The following is a 22311-nucleotide window of genomic DNA, read 5'->3' as shown; positions in this document are numbered from 1 at the left end:
TTTCATTGATATCTATAGATAGGACAGCAAACAAAGATGCACCTGTTGGAGCCTTCATGGCCCAGGTAAAGGACACATCTGAAGGAGCCTTTGAACTGAGACACAATCAGTCCTCAGATGCAGCGTCTGAAGGATGAGACCCTGAAGAGGGACACAGCTTCTGTCAGGGGTCAGGACTCGATCCACGTCGGAGAGTGAGATCAGTCAGGACACGGTGTGGAGTTAATTTACAGATACGACCGTCAGTGTGTTCAAAAGTCCCTGAACGCATCACTGCTGCAACAAGCTCAGATTATCCTCCCTCTTCTCTGTAGCCTCAGTTTGTCTCCATGTGTGTGTCTGTACACACCAACTGCACATCTGTCAACACATCTGGCTGCACAGATCCCAGTGTGGAAGCTGAGCTGTGTGTTGTATTGTACACACATTACTTCACACATGACCAAAAGTATGTGGACATCGACGCCTCACAGTCAGATGTGCTGCTCTCCTGGTCTCAGAGTCTCCTGCAGATGTTGAAGCAGCTGCAGAGATTTGCTCCATCACTGGGTGGGGTTGAGATCAGGGACCTGTGCAGGACAGTCAGCATCCTCCCCCCGCCCTGGACGCAGCCATCCCCAGCCTGTTGACGGTTGGGGTTCAGTTTGAAGCAGCTTTAGTATTCGGTGTTTCCTCCGTCATGGGTTCTGCTCCGTCAGCAGCTCCTGTTTCCCTCGGATCAGAGACACACATCAGGGCGGCCATGTTAATCAGCTACTACGTGAGCGGCTCCAAATGAGCGTGCACTCACCCCCCTGAGGGCAGAGGATCATTACCTGGCGCTCATGGCTGAGCGCTCAGAGACCACCACGTCTTCTCAAGTGTTTCCAGCTGCTGATAAAAGCCGGTGGCAGATAGAGATGCTGAGGTTTCCCTGTTAGGGGGAGAGCGGTTTATTCTTGGAGCGGAGGAATGTGAGGTATTTGGATTCGTGATGCCACGTGGTTGTTCTGCGTTTCGTCAGCGCGCTCGCCGCCACCTGAGGCTGTTTCAACATGTTTTCTTGGCTCCATGTTTGAGGAATGCAGGAGGCTCCGAAATCACATTCACAGCATAAAACCCATTAAGCTGACCTCTGTGTGTGTGTGTGTGTGTGTGTGTGTGTGTGTGTGTGTTGGCTGACCTCCAACCTACCAGGGTCTACCCACAGCCAAACATGTGCAGGGCGGCTGCAGCGCATTTCACACTCAAGCTGCGTGTGTTTGTGTGTGTGTGTGTTTCAGAGTGTGTGTGTGTGTCTTCCTATGTGTAACCTTTCTGCTGTTGGCTGTGTCGGCTCATCCTCCTCTTTTTGTCGTAACTTTATCTGTTTTATCCGGAAGATTCACACAGTGACCTTTATTTCAGTCACACACACATCATCTGAAAAATGGAGACACACACACACACACACACACACACACACACACACACACACACACAGGACAATGTGTGGATTAGCCCATTTAGGCCTAATCTCCTCTGTGTTAATAAGCAGCAGCAGATTTACCTGTTTTTGCTGCAGGAAACAAAACATTTGTGAAGGACTGTTCACTAATCACCAGCTGTAATTTAAGGCTAAAGTCAGAAACTAGCTAACATTAGCCTTCATCTGTACTTGACACAATCAAATTCAGAAACTCAAGATAGTAAAGTGTATTGAACAAGCTAAGTCGTTAGCTGCTGCTGCTGCTTCCATTCACCTACAGTGTCTCTTTGCTTGTGCCACACACGGGGACAGAGACTGACGTGAGATAAAATTGAGCTGAAAATCTCTTCAGACTTTTGTTCTTATGTGAAGAAAACAACATTTTTAGTTTTGTCAAACTTTGTCTGGTCACAGCTGAAAATAAAGACCTGAAGATGTTGATCCTGCCTTATTTCAGAGTTTATCATCATTCATTTTTTAGATTGAGAAGCTGGTGAACGTGTGTGTGTGTGTGTGTGTGTGTGTGTGTGTGTGTGTGTGTGTGTGTGTGTGTGTGTGTGTGTGTGTGTGTGTGTGTGTGTGTGTGTGTGTGTGTGTGTGTGCGTGTGTGTGTGTCCAGGTACAGCTGCTGCTCTGTGGCTGACACACAGACTCAGGTGTGTTCACACTGATTCTCTCCTCCCACCTGGTGGTAAAAAATACTGAAGTCCTCATTTGTTGACCATGTTGTGATGTCATCCTGACTGTGTTGTAAAGAAGCCTCTTGTCAGTGTTGCAGTCTGGGAGCTGTAGTTCCTGTCCCAGCGTATGTTTCCTGATGTAAAGGTTGATCTGGTCATCACCGGCTGAGTGATCAGTCGTGTGTGGAGCGGAGACGCTCGCCATCTGTAGATGTGAACGTGACCTTGATGATGACGCAGAGAGTCTGAGGCTGTGAATGAACAACAGATCCAACGGTCAGAGACGTTCACACGTTCACTAACACTTGATTGTCACGTTGGTCGTCACCAGGTCTTCACTTCAGCTGCAGCGTCTCCTCTGCACAGAGTCTCACAGAGAGACGGGACGTGCTGAAGGTCAGCGCCAGGGTCAGAGCTGCAGCGTGTGCGGAGTGTGTGCGGAGCGTGTTACCCGGCTCAGGCTTTAACGCTGCTACAGTAAATCTGCATGAGGTGACAGATCTGTCAGTTCTGCAGGAGGCAGCAGCAGATTTACACTTATTAAGCCGAGGAGGCTGCAGAGAGCGTGAGCGTGAAGCAGGACGAGTGTAACTGTGCTGGATCCTCGCAGCCCCTCTGCTCTGGATTAGACTCGGTCTGCTGCAGCCTGCAGCTGCACGCCTGTTCACTTACACACGTGTTTTATTTCCACCTTAACAACAAGATGACAAGGAGCAAACATCCCATCACAGATCACGTTAAACACAAAACAGAAAAGATATTTTCCTCACTGTAAATTCACATTTTCCTCACAGAGCAGCACAATAATAATGATTTTCAGTGGATCTTTGTCACTTCCTCCACTTCCTTTTCCTCTGGAAATCCACTGTGCACACCCTCCACCACACCTCCTCTGTTTCCTCCTCTTGGAGCCGGTTCTCAACTGGAACCAGTTCTCAATTCTCATTGCCAGTGTTTGCATGAAGCAGAAATCTGACTGATGGTCTGCATCACTGCTGTAGACACGTGTTTACCACACACACACACACACACACACACCCTCTTCACGCTGGGTCTCCCTCCCTGCTCAGCTTCTCGCTCTCAGTCTAAAACCCTTCAAAGCTGTTTTCAGCTTGAACCTGCCATCTCCCATAATGCATCTCTCCTCTTCTCCACCTAAAGGCTCCAGACTCGCCTCTGTTTTACTTACAGCTGCAGCAGACCGCCACTCCCCTCCCTGGTCTCTGCTGTGATGGGACTGATACTGTTCTGCCTGCCCCCCAGGACCAGGGCAGAGCGGGGGTCAGTGAATGTGGCCTCAGTTAGATCACAGCATCATCAGCACACAGTGATGGAGGCTCCTCGTTCTCTGCTCCGTCTCTCACTCCCTCAGCAGCAGCGGTGCACAAGTTGTCAGTCGATGCTTCTGTTTCTAACTCGAGCACATTCTTATTTCTGTGCTGTGTTGTTATGAGGCTCTCATCTGCCAACAAAACGCACACAGACAAAAACAGCGTATGTTCCTTCAAATACAAATATTTCTATGGAAAAAAATCAAATTGAAATGTTTCATATGTGAGTCGACCAAACATCAACCTGAATCACAAACATGAAGCTTCAACACTAAAAGCTGCAGTTCCTCTAACGACCACTAGAGTCTGGCTCCAGCAGTGAGTCAGTCCCACAGACTCCCATGTTCAAATGTCCAACTTTACAGCAGAAAGAAACATGTTTACAGCCTGGTACAGAAACTGTTCTGCTCTCTGGAGATCATTTCCTCCTTCATGACGACTGTAAGGGGGGTGAATTTATACAACTCACCTGTTTACATTTTATTAAGGACTAAAATGATGGAGGATTGAGGGCGTGGCCTCTTTGAGTGACAGGTGGGTGAGCTGAGTGTTTGTCATACACTGAAGTTTCAGCTCCACACTCGCCCAACCTCTTTGACCATTTTTGGATTAACCAGGAGGTAGGCGGGGTTAGGCACTGCCAAGATGACGTCACAGGCAACCTCCATCTTTATCTTTAGTCTTTGTGTAAAAAGGACAATAACAAACTGGACTGGTTCTCAGTCAGTCGTAGTGAAGGTTTCCCAGCAGCCTCTGCAGCTCCTGCAGGACGCAGATGTAAAACACGTGGCTGGTGTTTCCTGCAGTGGACGATCTGTTTCTGCCCCGAGGCCTCGTGTTTGTTCTCCTCTCTAAACCTGAAGAAGTGACTTCCTGTTAGAGAACGCATGACTCTCAGTGTGAAGTCATGGCGGCTGAAAGTTCGGGCAGCTCTAACCAATCAGAAAGTCAACAGGAAGGACTGTGTGTGTGTGTGTGTGTGTGTGTACTAACTGTACAAGATGTTAATAGAGATGAATAGATCTGGTCTCGTCTCATCTATTGTGCAACTCTCAGTGTAAAAACATGAAGCCGGTTTGAGAGTGAGGCTGCGGGACGTTAATGAGCCGACCCCACTCCTTCTGTGTGTTCACATGTCGGAGCGGCACCGCAGGGACTGCTGGGTAATGGCGTGTAGAGACTCTGTGTGTCAGCTGTGATTTAAATGAGAAGTTTAAAATGAGTCAGTGTGGCGCAGCAGCATGCGGATGGTGGAGAGTAATGGAGCGTCAGCGGCGTCTTTGTGATGTCTGTTGTTTTATTTACTGCTGCTGCAGTTTGTCTCAGAAAAGTTCATGAATGACAAACGATGACAAAGTGAATCAGTAACGAGTCTGGAGGTTCAGACTCAGGATCTGGTTATGAACAGAAAAACCTTTGAGTTCAGGAGCGTGAACAACCTCGACATACACTTCCTGTCTGCTTTGGCCTCAGTGTTTTCAGAATAAAAGCTGTAAAAAGCATCAGAAGAGAGGATCTGAGCCTCTCTTCTGATTGGCTGACTGTTTTCTGAGTGATCCAATAAAAATATAGCAGATTTCAGGTAAACACTCAGAGAAACCAAATCTTGCAAGGTTGGATGGTGGGTCCAGGTGGGTGGGGCTTGGGGCGTGGCTGAGGGCGGTGACTGCTTTGTTGTGACATCACAAAGTTCCAGAAGTCCTGACGGCTGGTTTTAAGGCTCAGTGTCTGAATACAGGCTGTGTGCATTTCTCTGTGGACTGAGGCTTTGATACTTTCACAGTATTAATATAGAACCTAGATAATACAGAAATGTCATAACCTTTAAGTCACTTGATGACAGACGTGTAGAGCAGCTGTTGCACCTGAACAAAGATGTTCAGTTGTACCGATCCTCTTAATGATCCATGGAGCGCGCTCAGTTGCATTTTGTTTATCTCTTGCAGGAAACACTGCAGGAACTAGAATCATCATTTTCCTCAGACTTGACTTTGTGTGGCAGCCGACTGCAGACGAGTCAAACCGCCACGAGCTCCTCTGCTCTGCAGCTGAAACTAAACAATTACACTTTAATTTCCCAGTTAAGAAGCTAATTAGAGCTGAAATCTGGAACAAACGTCTGGTTCAGGCAAAAACAAAGAGAGTGAAATATACTGTGAATAATGTGAAATCAGACAAAGTGAGTTTTGTTTCTCTCAGTCGGATGATTTCACGTCAGACTGTTTTAATCCAGCTCCTTGTCTGCTGCACAGTAACTCCAGGTTCTAACTTCAGATTGTTCCTCGTTAAGTTTTCGGTTGAAACTCTGAGTCCTGAGCGACAGTGTTGTTTGATTCTTCACTCGGCTCTGTGAATTTTCTGCTCCCCTTCACGTCCTGGACTTCAAAGTGGTCTTCAGAGGCAGAGCGAGTGTGCAGCAGGAATATAAATCCATCAGCACAGTCGACCTACACTCATCTCTCCATTTCACAGTGGATTCTGTGAGGCAGAGTGATTCCTGAGTGGCAGGCAGTGAGGGGCTCAGCCTCTGTCACAAACGTAGCTGCAGTTCATTTGGTCTGAATGTTGTGGAGGAACTTTTCAGTTGGAGTCAGTGAGTCTGCAGCTGGGAACACTGAGCTGCTGCCGATCTATCTCCACCTTTTCTAATGAGATCCTGAGTCAGACGAGCTCCCGACACCTGCCGCTGAGGTGGAGGACAAGTGATGGAAAATCTGAAACAGCAGAGACTGAAGGAAAAGTTCAGGTTTTTCACACCTCAGGGAGGTAAGTGATCATCAGCGCTGAGGTCAGGGAGGTGAACACACGCAGCCCTCACGTGCACTCTGAATGACGGGCACAGAGAGGCGGGAAAAACATCATGGATGTTTTTGATGGTCCATCTGCGTCGGGATTTGTCCGATGGTCGGTGTGACTGAAGGGTTCAGTTGTACCTGGGTGATTATCACCCTGAATGTCATCTTCCTCTCCCTCTCGCCTCCGCCTTGTCTCCACTCCCTGCACCAGTTGTTTCAAATTAAAAGCCCTCTGCAGAGTTGTATGATTGTGGTTACGTCCACATTAACACACTTTCATTTTAAAAAGAAAATCTCTGTAAGATGTAGACGAGAGGATGGAGCCTGTGACTTCATGACACTGAAGCAGCAGCAATAACTTGAACCACAGAAACACTGGTGTTCGTTTAAAACAGTCCTGAAACATAACTTTTAGAAATGAGAAACTAATATGAGCAAGATCAAAACTGTTCCCTGACGTTAACAATAAAACTGATGAATATGAGAAGAAATGTGAATAAATTGTGCACCAGAGGCTCTAACTTGTGCAGATTCAGGTTAGAACTTGTGTGAACTACAAATAAAGAAAACAACCTCTTGTGTGAATAAGATGATTGTGCAGACAGAAAACTGAGGTTACTGCTGTAAAAACACATTTCCTGTTTCTGTCCATGCAGAAATACCTACATGTAGTGAAACAGATCTGAGCGGATGTCCAGACTGAGGGACTGAAACCTGGTCCTGGTCTGGCTGCAGGCTCAGATATCAACCTGATCTGCCAGTCCTCTGTAGTCTGAAAAGATCTGTGTCCCAGTTCTCAGGGAAACCTGCACCCCTCCCACAATGCATCTGGACAAAGATGAAAGCAGAGCGGCTGCCTCCTCACCTGGCTTCACTCCTGACTGTCTCTCTTCACTGTCTCTGCAGATTCATAGACACAGGATTAATCAGGACTGAGGCAGCATCTAGAGTCCGGACTTGTTCTTCTCTACCTGGATTTGGACATTTCTCGATCTCTGATTGGCTCTCCTGTGGAGCTGCTTGTGATTGGACAATCCTGGATTCAAGGTAAGGACTGAGTTCTTTTTGATTGGATGTTCATACGTCGTCTCAGTGGCTCCTGACAACTTAGTTCTCGTGGAAATGTAAATCAGGTTTGAAGTGTCCAGTCAGCTGAGATCTCGCTGCGTCCTGTCTGTAGTAACTGATCTGCAGAGTCCACGAGCCTCAGTTTCTACAGTTAAGGCTGAAATCCAGTGATGAAGCTCATGATCTGGTACATTTCAGTGATTTTTGTAGCTGAACCCGTTAAACAGTGGAGACAGGAGAGGTGGAGGTGGAGGTGGAGAGGTTTTTATAGACATTAATATTCTACTTATAATCTAAAAGAGAAATGAACAGGTACCGTGTGAAATCCTCTTGAACACATCTGCAGCCAGGATGTTTCTAAATGTTTCTGAATCAGACTGAAAACCAAACGTTAAAAGTTAATGACAGATTTAATAAAAAGAAAATGAGCACAAAATAAACCACAGATTTTTCAGGGTCCTAATCAAAAGTGTTTCAGTGTTTTCCTCTTTAATGAACCTCTCACTTCTTCCACTCTGCTGCTGAACATGTGGAGAATTCAGATGAAAAGAGAAATAAAAATCCAGTTTCCAGGTTTTAGATGTTTTTAAACGTGACATGAAGAAGTGAGTTAAAGCTGAAGCAGCTGGTTCAGTGTCAACGCTGTGATGTCATCAGCTGCCGCATTAATCTGCACGTTAATGAGCAAACAACGGAAACAAAGACAGAGTTCAGGTGGCGGGTCGGGTCAGGTGCCTCTGTTCGCTCATCAGCACGTTGATTAACTCACTTAACGAGCTCATCAGCATAAATGGGTTGTGTGTGACACGTCGTCAGCCGCCTCTGGTTCCTGCAGGTCCCCATAAACACAGATAATAGGACACTTCATATGATAATAGGTGTGTTACAGATAATGTATGATACCGGAGAGGCTGTGTGTGTCTGTGTGCTGGTGTTTTCTGTCTTTGTGAGGACCTGCTCCAGATAGAGACCTGGAAACACACCTGAAAAGTCAGGACATGTTTGGAAAGTCAGGACATTTTCATTATGTGTGGATCTTTCTGGAAAGAAATATTTCTGTGACATTTTGGGGAAGTGATGAGAAAGGTGGGGGTGATTTTAAAGGTGAGGACATTTAGCCTCACTCTAAAGAGCTGTTTGAGGGTCTAGACTTTGGTCTGGGTTGAAGTCAGGGCTGTGTTTTGTCAGAGCACAGTGAGGTGTTTGAAATGCTGCGAGCTCTGACTGTCAGTCGGCTCTGCAGCTTCTTTGTTCCTCAGAACAAACTCGGACTTTAGTTTACAGGACGTGAAGGGTCACTGAGGAGCCACAGATCTGACTCGGTCTCACTTTAGTCTCGTCTGATTATTGATCATTTGAATAAATAAATTATACATATTAAATGAAACATATTTTAGTTCTGTTTTTGTCAGTAGACTTGGCCAATATTTAAAATGTAATATCTTGATACAGGTTATGATATTTGATATTATTGTATTTTATATCATTGTATTTTATGTTTCAGTTGTTTAATACATTATGATTATATTACGGGCGTCGGTGGCTCAGGTGGTACAGTGGGATGTCCACTGATCGCAGGTTGGTGTTTGAGCTTTGTGTTGTTGACGAAGACACTGAACCCAAGTTTCTGCAGCTGAAGTCTCTCTGGATAAAATCATCTGAATGTTGTGATGTGTTTCATGTTTCATTGATGCTGCCACTCAACAACAGTTCAGACCCTAACCCTGTCACATATTGATTATTGGCCTGAACCTATGTGTCAGTGGACTCCTTTAATGGTCCTGTCTCTCACACTGAGCACTGAGTCAGGAGCAGCGTCTCCTCGTCCCGACAGTGACCTGCCAACTATTTTTACCCCGGCCCGTCAGACGCCCGCTGACACCCGCTTTGATTCCTGCCTCCGCTCCACACTTTCATTGTGTTCCTCACAATCTGTGTGTGTTTCATCTCTGTTTGTCGTCTCTCTATACATCTGCTTTATTGGAGCGACAGCAGAGGAGCTGGAGGGAGAGAGGGAGAATTAAAACGCAGTGATCAGAAGTGAATCCAGAGGAAATCACAGCAGCTCAGTGTCTGTGTTTTTAAGATCCTCTGCTTTTCTTCTCCTGGAAAATCGATCCTGAAATAATGAAGTGTTCAGCTCGTCTGGAGGGAACTTCTACAACCTGGACTCAAGGGTGAACTGATTAGATTTTGGTGGTCAGAGGTCAAAGGTCACAGTTTAACATGAATGTCTAACAGGTTTAAATTGGAGGTGGATGATATAATCAATAAACACGGCTTGTTCCGAGTGGGATGTAGTGGAGAACACTGAGCTTGTATCAGACAGAGGTTTGAACTTTGAGAAGAAAACTGAGGTGAATCAGGTTTTTATTGCTGCTTCAGATGAAGATGAAGATGAAGATGAGGATGTTGGCCTCATTAGTTAAAAGAGATGAGCTGACGGCTCCGTTCAGTCAGATTAAAGCGCTGTAATCTGACTGTATGAGGCAGATGTGACGAGTGTTGTCTCTTCTTCTTCTCTGATATGTGGGTCAGATCGAACAGTCGTCCCACAACAGACTCACATGAGCATTCTTCTCTCATCTGTCAGACGGACGGTTTTACTGTCATTAACACAAAGTCCTCTCTCTCTCTCTCTCTCTCTCTCTCTCGCTCTCTCTCGCTCTATGTCAGTCTGTTTTGTTGTTATTAACACAAAGTGCTGTCTTTCTGTCACAGTGCTTCATAATGGTTCCTGGATAATTAGACATCTCGCTCTCTCGCTCTCTCTCGCTCTCTCTCTGACTCTCTCTCTCTCTCTCTCTCCCCCTCTCTCTCTCTCCCTGTCTCTCTGACTCTCTCTCTCTCTCTCTCTCTCTCTCTCTCTCTCTCTCTCTCTCTCTCTCCCCCCCCCCCTCTCTCTATGTTACATCATATATTTCTGACTCCATCCTGTGAAATGAGCTGATTAAAGCTGTTGACTTGACTCTAAAGAGGAGGAGTAAAGATTGAATGAAACAGGAAACATTGAAACCACATCGAGCAGGTGGAGAAACAGACTGAAGGAAACCAAACAACCAGTCCTCCAACCAGAACAACCACACACACACACAGACACACACACGGACACACACACACACACACCTCCAGGCTGATGAGATTGAGCCTCTGATTGGGGTCAAAGTTGAAAACCAGGCGTCAGTCTCTGAGGTGAGATTAGCTGTTTGTCTCCAGGTGTTAGACACGTCCACGGTTTAGTCGCTTCCTTCATTAACAGGCTGAAAATTCAAATTTCACCACTTTTTAATTTGCTTTTAGAGAATAAATATTAAAGAGCTGCAGAGTCACCAGGGAGACGACGTGAAAAAGTCTCATCATCGTGAAAACAAACTTTATCCAACATAAATTAACAGAATTAATTTCATTTAATCACTTTGGTGAACTTGTTCTGCTTTATTTCACTTTTCAGTCGAACCATTAATATTAATACGAGTCAGAATTAACTCGTGTCTGAAGCCGGCTCGTGGGAGTTGGTGTGAAACAGATTTGATGAGCAGTTTTTGGGGTGTTTGGTGACCCGTCAGAGGAAGGTGCCGCTTGGCTTCAGCTCCTCCACCGTGCCGACGCAGGACCGGACGAGGGGCGAGGATCCAAACCGAGGCAGCATTTGGTGTTTTGGTTGCAGAGGAGTGTTTTTATTTGGCAGCAGGAGAAGTGAGATTTAAAGCTGTCATTAAAACCAAAATCTGGCACAAACAGTTTTATCTGTCGACGCTGTTGGAGCCAGAAGGGTCAGCCATAAAAATAAAACCTCATTTCCTGCCCCGACACGCTGCTGAAGAGAGAGACTGAAAATCAGGATGACTGTCAGTTTGTTCTCAGAGCAAGTACTCCGTCCACTTTCCTTCATTCTTCCAGACAGATGTGAGAACAAACCTTGAGCCGGAATGAAGATGGAACAGTTCAGAGCTGAGTCTGAGGGGAGATAAGTGTCCGAGGATTTCAACACCAAACAAACCAAACATTTAAAGTGAAGTCGAGTTTTGTTCTTCTGGAAACTTCAGTGTCAGACGTCAGAAACTTTAAAACCATCTCAGTGTAGTTTTACATCTCCTCTCTCAGGCTTCTCTCTGCAGCTCTAGTAACAACAGGTCAGTGAGCCAATCAGAGGAGAGGATCTGAGCCTGAGTGGTGGCTTCTCTGTTGTGACATCACAAAGTTCCAGAAGTCCTGACGGCTGGTTTTAAGGCTCAGATGATGATGTGACAGCTGTGAACAGTGGAAGAGACTCTGCTCTTTGTTTAACGGAGGAAACAGATAATGACTGATAAAGGAAGAACATCTGTTTATGCTTCTGCTGTTTGCAGCAGAACATTAGAGACACTGGTTGAATCTTAATAACGTCTCTGGAATAAATCTCCTGGACTCCATCTTTCATTTGTAGAAGCTCAGAGTTGATTCAGATTCAAACTCTGCGGTGGGTGATGAATATTGAGGTAGTTGTCCCCTCTCTGTCCTGTTGGTGCTGTAGGATGAGGCTGTGTTACTGTTTGAATCTCGTGTCTTGTATCAGTGTTACTGTGGTTGATAACAGCTCCGCCTCAGTGGATGTGACGAAGCTCTGAGCTGTTTTAAACTGGGGGCCTCAGGTGAAGCTCCATCACCCTGAACCTTTAACAGGGATGGGGGTCGTCCCTGCCCCCCTCCACCTCCTCTGCCCTCTCAGGTCAGGGATTAAGACCAGCAGGGATTATCTGCTCTGAGTGCTGCTGAAGGCCAGAGACGCCGGCTGCACAGTGAACAGCAGATTTACCCTGCGGATCAGATCAGTGCTGCACCTTCTGAATCCTTAACTCTGATCACATGAGATTATTTATCATCTGGATACTGATATTCATACCCTGATATTTTGATGTGGAGTCTTTTCCTCTACTCTACATCTGTTTCATGTGTAACCCCAACCCTCCGAGGTTTCTCCTCCTCCTCATCTGAACCGAGGCTGATGAAGGCTGCGCTGATGATAAAACACTCGTTTGTCTGCAGTCAGGAGGGTTGATTGTAAACCAGGCTGCAGCTCAGGAAGGTGAAACCTGTCAGAGGCTGACTGGACTCAGGACCAGATCCTGAGGCTGATCCAGGTCCAGCAGCTGAGAGAAGCAGCTGAAGCGCAGAGACAGTTCCAGGTCTGATGCTCTGATCAGAATCAGCAGCTGCAGGTTGAAGGCTGAAGTGTGGCTGGTTGAGATGTGATGGTCTGTGGCATCAGGTCCTGGTCTGAGGCAGGTTGCTGGTTTGAATCCTCAGACCTGCTGCAGTTTCACGGCCGGGAAACAGTGTAGATGTGGCCTCGTTTCTTAGACTTTAAAAGGCTGAAGGGGTTAATCTCCTCCTGTGTGTGTGTGTGTGTGTGTGTGTGTGTGTGTGTGTGTCCTTGAGCCGTTGGGTGGGGGAGGGGCGGGTGGTCTGTACGTCTGTCTCTGGATGAAATCCGATAAGATTCGACCTCCTCCCTGTTTCCCTCCAGTCTTTATCCCTGTGGCTGGAAAAAGCCCTAAAACCGTCCCGACCTCCTCCCCCAACTCACATATATGACTGTGTGTGTGTGTGTGTGTGTGTGTGTGTGTGTGTGTGTGTGTGTGTGTGTGTGTGTGTGTGTGTGTGTGTGTGTGTGTGTGTGTGTGTGTGCATTAGTGATAAAATGCTTCCCCTCTCCTCCAGCAGTGTGTGATCTCTGCTGACATGTGGAGGTATTTTGCCAAAGCAGCTGAAAACAGGCAGCGACTGACATGAAGCCTCAGACCCTTCCTGTGCGTGCGTGCGTGCGTGCGTGCGTGCGTGCGTGCGTGCGTGCGTGCGTGCGTGCGTGCGTGTGTGTTTGTGTGTGTGTGTGTGTGTGTGTGTGTGGGCTGTGACAGGGGCCTGTGTTTCCCGGTGGTTTGTGTGGAGCTGACGTTAACGAGTCTGGAAAGGTGGAGCCACTGAGAGCAGGAAATAATGAGGTGTGTGGGTCGTATCTCCACCGGCCACCTGAGCTACCACACTGAGAGACTCTGAGCTGCTCACACCACAAAATAACCAACATGCTCCCACACTGCTGACCTGAATGTGCCTGGGGGGTCTGCAGTGATTGGACCAAAATCGTTGCAGTTTGGAGACAATAAAACAGGTGAAATTTGTATTTTAAAACTCCATATTTTACTCTTCTCCAGTGTTTTATCTGGAGCTCTAGTAACAACAGGTCAGTCAGCCAATCAGAGGAGAGGATCTGATCCTCTCTTCTGATTGGCTGACTGTTTTCTGAGTGATCCAATAAAAATATAGCAGATTTCAGGTAAACACTCAGAGAAACCAAATCCTGCAAGGTCGGGAGAAGGGTCTAGGTGGGCGTGGCTGAGGTTGGTGGCTGCTTTGTTGTGACATCACAAAGTTCCAGAAGTCCTGACGGCTGGTTTTAAGGCTCAGTTTCTGAATACTGGCTGTGTGCATTTCTCTGTGGACTGAGGCTTTGATACTTTCACAGTATTAATATAGAACCTAGACCTGCTTTATAATCACAAACACATGGACATCTACCTTTAGACTGGGTGGAGCTTTAATAAATCAAACAGCTTGGTCGAACCTGAAATCAGTTTCTGGTTCTGTTCAGACTCTTGGTTCAGATTAGAGATCTTGTTTGTTTACATTGATGGGGATGTGAACCTGGACTCTGAACATGATCCAGACAGAAATCACTTTACCTTAAGAACATCTTTGCTGTTGCAGACCACTGAAAACAGCTGGAAGTGTTGACGTCTGGTCTGTTTCATGTCTCTGAACCATTTGAGCTCCAGGATCTGTCCCGACGGACTCGAGCAGGTCTCCAGACTCTGAGGGTTTTCTCTCAAGTCTAAGAACTAAATCTGGGTCTGGAAAACTGCAGCTGAAATCTTGCAGTGGTCCTGTAGTCGACTGAGACTTCAGTCAATCTGAGTCTATCTCTACCTTTGTGTGTGTGTGTCCTGCCTGCTCTTTGTCCCACTTTGGCCTTTTTTCACCCTGAAACTTCAGCTCCATCTCCGTCTCTGACCTCGTTTCCTGAGCAGCTAAAAAACAAAAACCCTGCATCACTCGTCTGCTGCGTCTCTGGAAATGAAGGAAGGTGGATCGAGTGTTCGGGGAGAATTATTCTGCTCCTCTATTGGTCACTTGGTCTTGGAGGTGGCCCACTTCCAGCAGGTATTATTCACTTGTTTTTTTATACAGTGTCCCAAATTTTGAGTGGGCCAAAGTTTCCCGTCTGCCCCAGAAAAGCAGAGCTGAGGAGAAACTCCTGCCTCCGAACGTCAGACGAGCTCCGCGCCCGAGAGGCAGTAAAAAAAAAAGATCATTACATGAAGGTGATCTTTCATTGTCTCTGAAGTCCAGAGGGTCCAGTCTGTTAAAGTGTTCTCATTTTGTCAAGCGAGGACTTAAGAGGCTCAATCGAGAGGTTCGGACCCCTCCTGGTGGAGGATCTGGTCCCTGTGGTCTGAGACAGTGGCTCCTCCTCCTGCAGTTAAAGGATCATGTCTCTGCTTCAGATTCACTCATTAACACCTGAGACCTCAGATCAGACCCGGGTCTGCAGGCCTGCTGTGGTCTGTGGCGGATCTCATGTGTCGGAGCTGCTACCTGCTGTGACCTGTAGGAGGAAAATAATCCTCCATCAGACGGACTCTGTGCTGTCGGTGGTGTTTCTCTAACGAACAGTCGGACAACGTGAGGTCTGATGAATAATTCTGAAATAAAATAAAGTTTAAAGTTAGTCTCTGATGGAACGTGTGATTGATGAGGAGCAAATTAACTCTCTGTGTTTACTGAGCCGCCTCATTGTAAGAGGAACATGTGATCACTGTGTTCCTTCGTCATCATGTGACCAACCAGCAGTTAACACCTTCTTCTCCTTCTTCTTTTTTCTTCTTCTTCTTCTTCTTTTTCTTCTTCTTCTTTTCCTTCTTCTCCTTCTTCTTTTTTCTTCTTCTTCTTTTCCTTCTTCTCCTTCTTCTGCAGCTCTGTGAATGACTCCCATGGAAGAGTCACTGCAGGAGTCTGTCCTCAGTTTAATTCTGCTTCCAGCTGCTGCTCCCTTCGCTCAGGGAAAACTGTTTTTGTTATTTTATTTTGAAATTCAACACATTCAACACACACACGCAAACAGGTCTGATGTGGCGTTAACATTAACACACGTGTGCATGAACACACACTCGGGTTGAGATTAAAGACTCGGCTCCTCCATGATACTGATATTCTGAGCTGTCCCCGTGTTTGAAGCAGTGGATTGTGGGTAGTTAAAATCCTCTGTTCTCCCAGCATCAGTGTGTGTGTGTGTGTGAGTGTGTGTGTGTGAGTGTGAGCAATGACAGGAAGAGCTTGCAGTGAGACTTTGAGGTGGTGTCTCAGTGTGATCAGATCTCAGCGGGGCCCAGATCCTCACAGGGGGACGACTGAGGGGCCCGATATTTAAATCAGATGGAAATGAAGCTGAGCGGCTCCGAGCTCAGGCTGCTGTGGTTTAATCTCACGCTCGGCCTCCAGCCTCAGGCTCAGTGTACAAATAACTGCAGAAGATGGAGCTCGGGGCCGATTCTGGTCCAGAGTCAGACCTGCAGCGGATCTGAAGTGGGAGGAGGGAGGCACTGACCCTGATAATGGTGCTACAGCTGTTTGCTGTTAGCTTGTAGCTGTTAGCTGTCGACTTTTAGCTTTTAGCTGTTGGCTGTTAGCTGTTAGCTGTTAGCTCACTTTTACACTGAATCAGAATCCGGGTGTGAATCACCTGCTCAGCTATTTCTTCTGCTGTTCCTCCTTCTCACCTCAACGTCATCCCTCCACCCCCCCCCCCCCCCCCCCCCCCCCCCCCCCCACCACCTTCACCCTCTGGCTGCTCTAATTCAATCAGTGTGTTTTGTAGCCTCACAGTGAGAGATTGCTTGTGCATTAAAAAAAAAAATCCTGATTAGTCCAGAAGACTGATTATTCTTTGTGGCCACTGGTGTGTGTGTGTGTGTGTGTGTGTGTGTTGCTGTCCATTAGTCTTCCACTTGAAGCCTCCTTCCTGCCCTCTCATTTGTCTAATGGATGAAGACTTAAGCCCCCTTTAAAACACGACGTGCACGCTCACCACACGTGCGCGTCAATCCATTAATTAGCTTAAGTGGACCCTCAGGCTTCCTCTTTCCCCTCCCCTCCGTTCTTCTCTCTTCCCTCCTTGTTTTCCTCCCGTCTTCCTGAAAAACAGCGGCTCCGACCATCAGTCGCAGCTTCCTGTCGTTGCGTTTCCTCCTCTGGTCATAAACTCTCATTAGAAGTCATGTGATTCATTTCTTCTTCACTGCCTCTGTCAGATGAAGTTTCTGCTTCAGTGCGCTGACGCTTCTTCCTGCTCTCAGCTCTGAGAGGTGTCCAGGCAGGTTTCCAGCTCTTCCTGCTTCGTTCCTAGTATTTATCCCATAAAGTGGCTCAACAGCAGCCTCTTCTTCTTCTTCTTCTTCTTCTTCTTCTTCTTCTTCTTCTTCTTCTCTGCGTGTGTTCGGTTGCGGGCTGATGATTGGCAGCCACTTCATTTAAGGGAGAATTCAATGGCGGCAGTTAGGGATTTCACCTCGGGGGGATTTTCCTTTATCTGCTTCAGAAGACGCCAACGCAGAGATTATTAGTCAGGCAGAATGTGGTGTTCAACATGAGGCCTGGGGACAGACACGGGGCCGCTGAGAGAGACCCAGAGGACTGGGTGGAGACAGGAGGAGGATTTAGAGTCTGAAGCTTTGATTTGAACAAACCAAACCCTACCCAACCCTGACCCCAACCAACCAACCGAAAACCAACCAACCAACCAAACCCTCTCTGAAGAAGTTTGATTCATATTTTTCACCATGAAATGATAAAAACTAGCAGATATGTAAACATGAGCTGGTGAGAGGAAACATAATGTGCTGCAGTCACTGATGTTAGTGGAGGAAAACTTTCTTTCTGCACACGAGAGTCTGAAACCCCCCTGATGCAGACCTCAGTGAGTCTGCATTGATCTGATATCAGGTGATTTATTAATAATCTTTTTATTTCACACCTGGAGAAATCAATGCTTCAGCTGCCAACACAGGAAGTTTCACTGTGCAGCTACTGTTTTAGAGCAGAGAAGAAGAATTGATTTCAGGTAAATAGTGTAACGTTAGCCGTTAGCAAAACATCGACAGTCCCACCAGTGGAAAGGCAGCGTGTTCAGTATGGGAGGCTTTGATTGGAGGAGGTGCAGTGTTTTTGACCTTCATGTGTCTTCTCACGTTTTCCAACCGGAGCCACACGACGATGATCAGATCATTTTATTTGTGATGAGGTGGAGCTGTCAGAGCAGTTCTGGTGTCGGCCGATACAAACGGTATCAGATCCCACAGATTCTGCCTCGGTTCTGAAGATCAACGGGATCAATACCAGTTTCATTTTCTCATGTCAGAGGAGAACCAGCTGTGTTCTGTTCTGTTCTGAACGCAGACGAGAGAACCCACTCTGCTTCTTCACTCTGCTGTCGTGTCTCAAACGTGAATGTACGTGCACGCTCCTGCAGCGCACTGTAACTACAGGCCGTCCAACCCAGGTCTCACATGTGACTCTTTAATCATTAAACTGTGTTCAGATTTAGCCTGTTGATGATTCATGTACCTCATAAATCCTGACACTGCTCCCCCACATCAAAGTACATCAACAGTTTGTGATAATAAAAAGTATCAGTATTGATATCGCTGATTCTGGTCCTGTAGTACTTGGTATCGCAGCCAAAAGAAATTTTGCAGTGTCGCCTCCTGAAGATTGAAGAGTAACTCTGGACTCTTGTGACGCTGATAATCAGAGAGAGAAAATTATTATATTCAGATTCATCATCTTTGGGTCCGGAGGCAGAGATCTGGGTGATGTCATCACTGTGATGGAAACAGGAAGTTAACTGTGAGTTTCCAGTATCACCTGAAACACAGAGGAGATGATGAGGAGAACAGGCTCCAGTGAGGAGATGATTCTCACAGAAAACAGATTTTCTGCAGAGCTGCAGTGAAGTGTCAGAATAAAACCACCTTTCAAGGATGTAGTGACGGTTTATTCTCGTTTGACGTTCAGAGACACGAGAGAAGCTGTCGAGGTCCAGACTCTGGACTCAGGACAGAAATAAACCAGACTGGGCTGAAACACTGTGCCGCTGAGCATTGTGGGTGGAATCAGAGCAGGGTGAGTGACCGCGGGGGGGTGGGGGTTAATGTGTGTGTGAAACAGCAGCGTTCATCACAGAGGAATGCTGGGAAACTGGACGACGCAGGAACAAAGTTTATCGAGTCTGTGAAGAAAAAACGAGCGACAGCATTCCTAAATGTCAGCTTATCACACACACACACACACACACACACACACATGAAGGAGCTGTTTCTGGCTTTATAAGGACTTTGTGGAGAGTTCAGAGCCTCAGCTGTTGGGCTGTCTGGTCCAGATCAGACCAGAGAGCAGAGGGAGGCAGAGACATTTCAACTAACCACAGAGACACAAACATTATGGAGACAAAAGAAGAAGAAAGAAACAGCACCGCACACAGAGCAACACAGGTCAGAGGTCACAGCCAATCAGGGGAGAGGGTTTATTCACCTCACAGGTGAAAACAGATGTGATTCTGACGGTGGAGTCAGTGAAGCGTCAGCTCAACCTGAGACACAGAGACAGGCTGATTCTGTGGAAGGACCTGACGTTTGTTTCATCTTCTTCTTCTTGTGTACTTTTCTGTTCCCTTCCTTCCCTCCTTCCTTCCTTTGTCCTTGTCTGTCTCCCCATCACTGTCGTTCTCTTTCTCTAATGTCACAAGGTTTCTGTGTCCTTCCAAACTGATTCTCTCACACACACACACACACACACACACACACACACACACACACACACACACACTGTACCTCTTGTTCCTCCTTCTTTCCTCCTTCTTCTTCCTCTCTACTTTCATCATGCTCTTTTCCTTGCTTCCTTCTCCAAGCTCTCTCCTCCACTCTTCCCCCTTGTCCCTTTCTCCTTCTCCTTCCTCCCTCCATTCTTTTTCCTCACTTCCTTCCTCTTCTTCCTTCCCTCTTTTCTTTTTCCTTTGCTTTCTTTTCTTTTCCTCACCTCCTCTCTCTTACTCCTCCCTTGTCTCTCCTCTCTCCTTCCCTCCTTCCTCCCTTCCTTGGTTTCCCAGGTGTATGTCACCTGGTTGCTATGGCGTTGCCGGGTGGTCAGGGTCACATGACTGGCTGTTTGTCTTCTCTGTGTGTTTGTGCTGAGTCACTTTGTCCGATCATTAAGCTTCATTAACGCATCTGCACAGCGACTCAAGTGCTGGAAAAATGAGGCCAATAATCTGACAACACACACACACACACACACACACACACACACACACACAGCTCAGTGTCTCGGAGCATAAACAACAACACAAATCAACTCGACTGTTTCTTTAAATCCTTCAAACAGACACAACAGACTTTTTAGCCCAAAGTCACAAACACAAGTGGAGACATTTAAAAAGTTGTTGCCTTCAAACCAGCAAACGTCGGCTGGAGGAAGAGTCTGAGTCTCTGAGAACAACAGACTGAAGATTCACACTGTTCAAAAACTTTTTCTTTTCTTTAACTTCAAGAGAAAAACACACTCACAAGATATAAAAATAACAACAATAAAATAGTGAAATAAACAGAGGATGTGAAGAAGAGTCAAACAGTGAGACGTATTTTCCCTTAAAGCTCATCAGGAAACAACAACCTTCAGCTTTTCTTCAGGCTGCAGACGAGCTCCTTCAAATGATTTAATGTCACCTTTTCTCTTTCGGTTCTTCTTCTGCTGCTGATTTAAAGCCACAGACACCAGCAGACGTCACATCCTCAGCAGATCAACATGTCAGGTTGTGTCACAGTCACAGATGTGAAGAAAAGGTTCGTGCTGCTCAGCTGGTGGCTGGTTGTGCAGGTAGAGACACCTGTTGTGAGGCCAGGCTGTTATAGGCTCTGTGCTCAGTCAGCTGAGTGTGACAGAGCTGCAGACTGTGGATGGAAATACATCATTATTATTATTATTATTATTATTATTATTATTATTATTTACCTCAGATTTGTATTAAAACATCTCACCATGTAAACGCGCTAATCACATGAATCCACTCTCCACCCCTGGTTATGTCAACTGTCTGTTATGTTTTATGTTTTTATTTCTTCTCAGTCAGAGAAGTTTTGTTATTTCACCTATAAAAAAACACCATATATTACATAATGGAAGATGTTGTTTTGATAGACAGTAAATGGATAAAGCTTCTTTTTTATTTTAAAAACAATGAGCTCTTTGTAATTTTAGATATTCTAACAATATGGACATTTATTACTTTGTGTACTTGAATTCTTACACATGACATGTGGTCATACATTCGATCAGTCCACAGCTTCTCTGAGGCTTCATGGTTCCATCAATAACAGAGAGAACTTCCTGTTGCTTAGATCTGAACCCTCAGACCAGAACAGACCAGATCCTCTTCAGGCTGTTCCTGTTAGCATTAGCCGTTAGCAGGTTCCCCTGTGATGGGGCTAACAGGGCTAACACTCTGACTCTGTTATTGTTGTATTATTAATAGAGAATCAGCCCCGGGCCTCCAATCAATAATGTCTGCACACCTTCCCGTCAGGTCTGTGTCTGTGTCTGTGTGTGTGTGTGTGTGTGTGTGTGTGCGTGTGTGTATAATCCTTCATCGCCTGCAGTTTCAGGTCTTTATGAAATGAAAATAAATAAAATAAAATCAGACGACTTTTTTGTTGCGGATTAAAACTCAGTCGTGGTTTTGTTGTGACTCGACTGTAAAATCCAAAAGCCAAAAGCCCCCCCCCCCCTTCCACCTGCCCCACCTGCCCCACCTGCCCCGCAGAGACCCCCAGGTTCGGCTGAAAGTGGTTTTGTGTTCTCCTGTGTGACGCAGCCACTGAACGTCACTCCAGAAGGAAAATGATTGTGACATGAGCAGCGAGCAACAGCGCGAAGACGCCGCCGTCACTTCACTGCTGCTGCTTCACACAGAAACACTTGAGTCTCTTCTTCTGCTGCTTCATGGGAACAAACTGTCAAGAGTCTCATTGTTTTTATTTGCATCACTTGAGTTTCTGTCTGAGAACAGTCTGCTGCTCTCTCATGGTTCTGTATCCACGGAGATAACAGCAAGGGGGGGGGGGGGTTGTTGATCGTCCTCAACATTAGACAATCTTTGTTGTCATGGTTACAATAATAACAGTGAACGGTCATGGATCATAGAAACAACATCAACTGCTCCTGTCACATGGGAATCGAACACCGCTCTCCTGGGTCATATTCATCCATCCACCCCAACCTCCTCCTGACGTGGACTTTGTCGCTCTGTAAACTACGTCACCGCACTTTTCCCTTTGCTCCTGTCATCATCACTACGACCACTAGATGTTGCCTAGCAACAGAACCTAACGACGGGTCATAGTAACCTGCTGACCTACAGACCTACTCTATGGATGATGTTATGATTGTTACTCCTCATCATCAAAGCCAGGACTGGTTGGAGTGTACAAAACAGTAGAAGAAGAATATTCTGTATTTTGGACATGTATGAAAACTTGACTGATACTCTGTTACATTTGGGAGAAACATCATTAAAGCCTGAATGTGGCAGAGGAAGAAGAATCTGTGGCTGAACTTCAGTCTCCAGAGACTCTGCAGCCTTTAGTTTCAATCTGAGCAGACAGTAGAATTAAAAGGCGTCACATGTTTAGTGTAGCGCGGCTCCTCAGGCTCTGCTGCTGTTCACAGGTTCGTTTATTAAACGGGAGTGGAAGAGGAAGTGTGTTCAGACACTGAGAGCGAGTCTGACTGCAGGAAGGTCGCTGACAAATAACAGCAGAAGAAGAAAGTTGGGCCCACAGCGACGCCGCTCTGATGAGGCGGAGACGTTTGAGGCTTTTTCTTCAAAGGAAACACACACACACTTC

The 22311-nt window shown here is 46.4% G+C and overlaps 2 protein-coding genes across 3 annotated transcripts in view; one reads left to right on the top strand and one right to left on the bottom strand.

Moving 5' to 3' along the window:
* LOC139634518 (glutamate receptor ionotropic, kainate 5-like) overlaps positions 1–22311 on the bottom strand; it is a 446396-nt gene that overhangs the window by 98526 nt on the left and 325559 nt on the right. The gene's annotated exons all lie outside the window — the stretch shown is intronic.
* The window catches only part of LOC139634516 (semaphorin-6D-like), a 129552-nt gene that overhangs the window by 15796 nt on the left and 91445 nt on the right, over positions 1–22311 (top strand). For both annotated transcript variants that reach the window (XM_071500987.1, XM_071500986.1), the window contains exon 2: positions 7160–7300. The gene's annotated coding sequence lies outside the window, so the exon portion shown is untranslated. The remainder of the gene's footprint in view (positions 1–7159; positions 7301–22311) is intronic.

Source organism: Trachinotus anak, unplaced genomic scaffold (assembly GCF_046630095.1).
Source record: "Trachinotus anak isolate AG129_WGS33_773 ecotype Australia unplaced genomic scaffold, CSIRO_AGI_Tana_v1 ptg000016l, whole genome shotgun sequence".
Lineage (NCBI taxonomy): Eukaryota > Metazoa > Chordata > Actinopteri > Carangiformes > Carangidae > Trachinotus > Trachinotus anak.
Note: the sequence above shows the minus strand (reverse complement) of the source record. Positions and strands in the feature narration are given on the sequence as shown.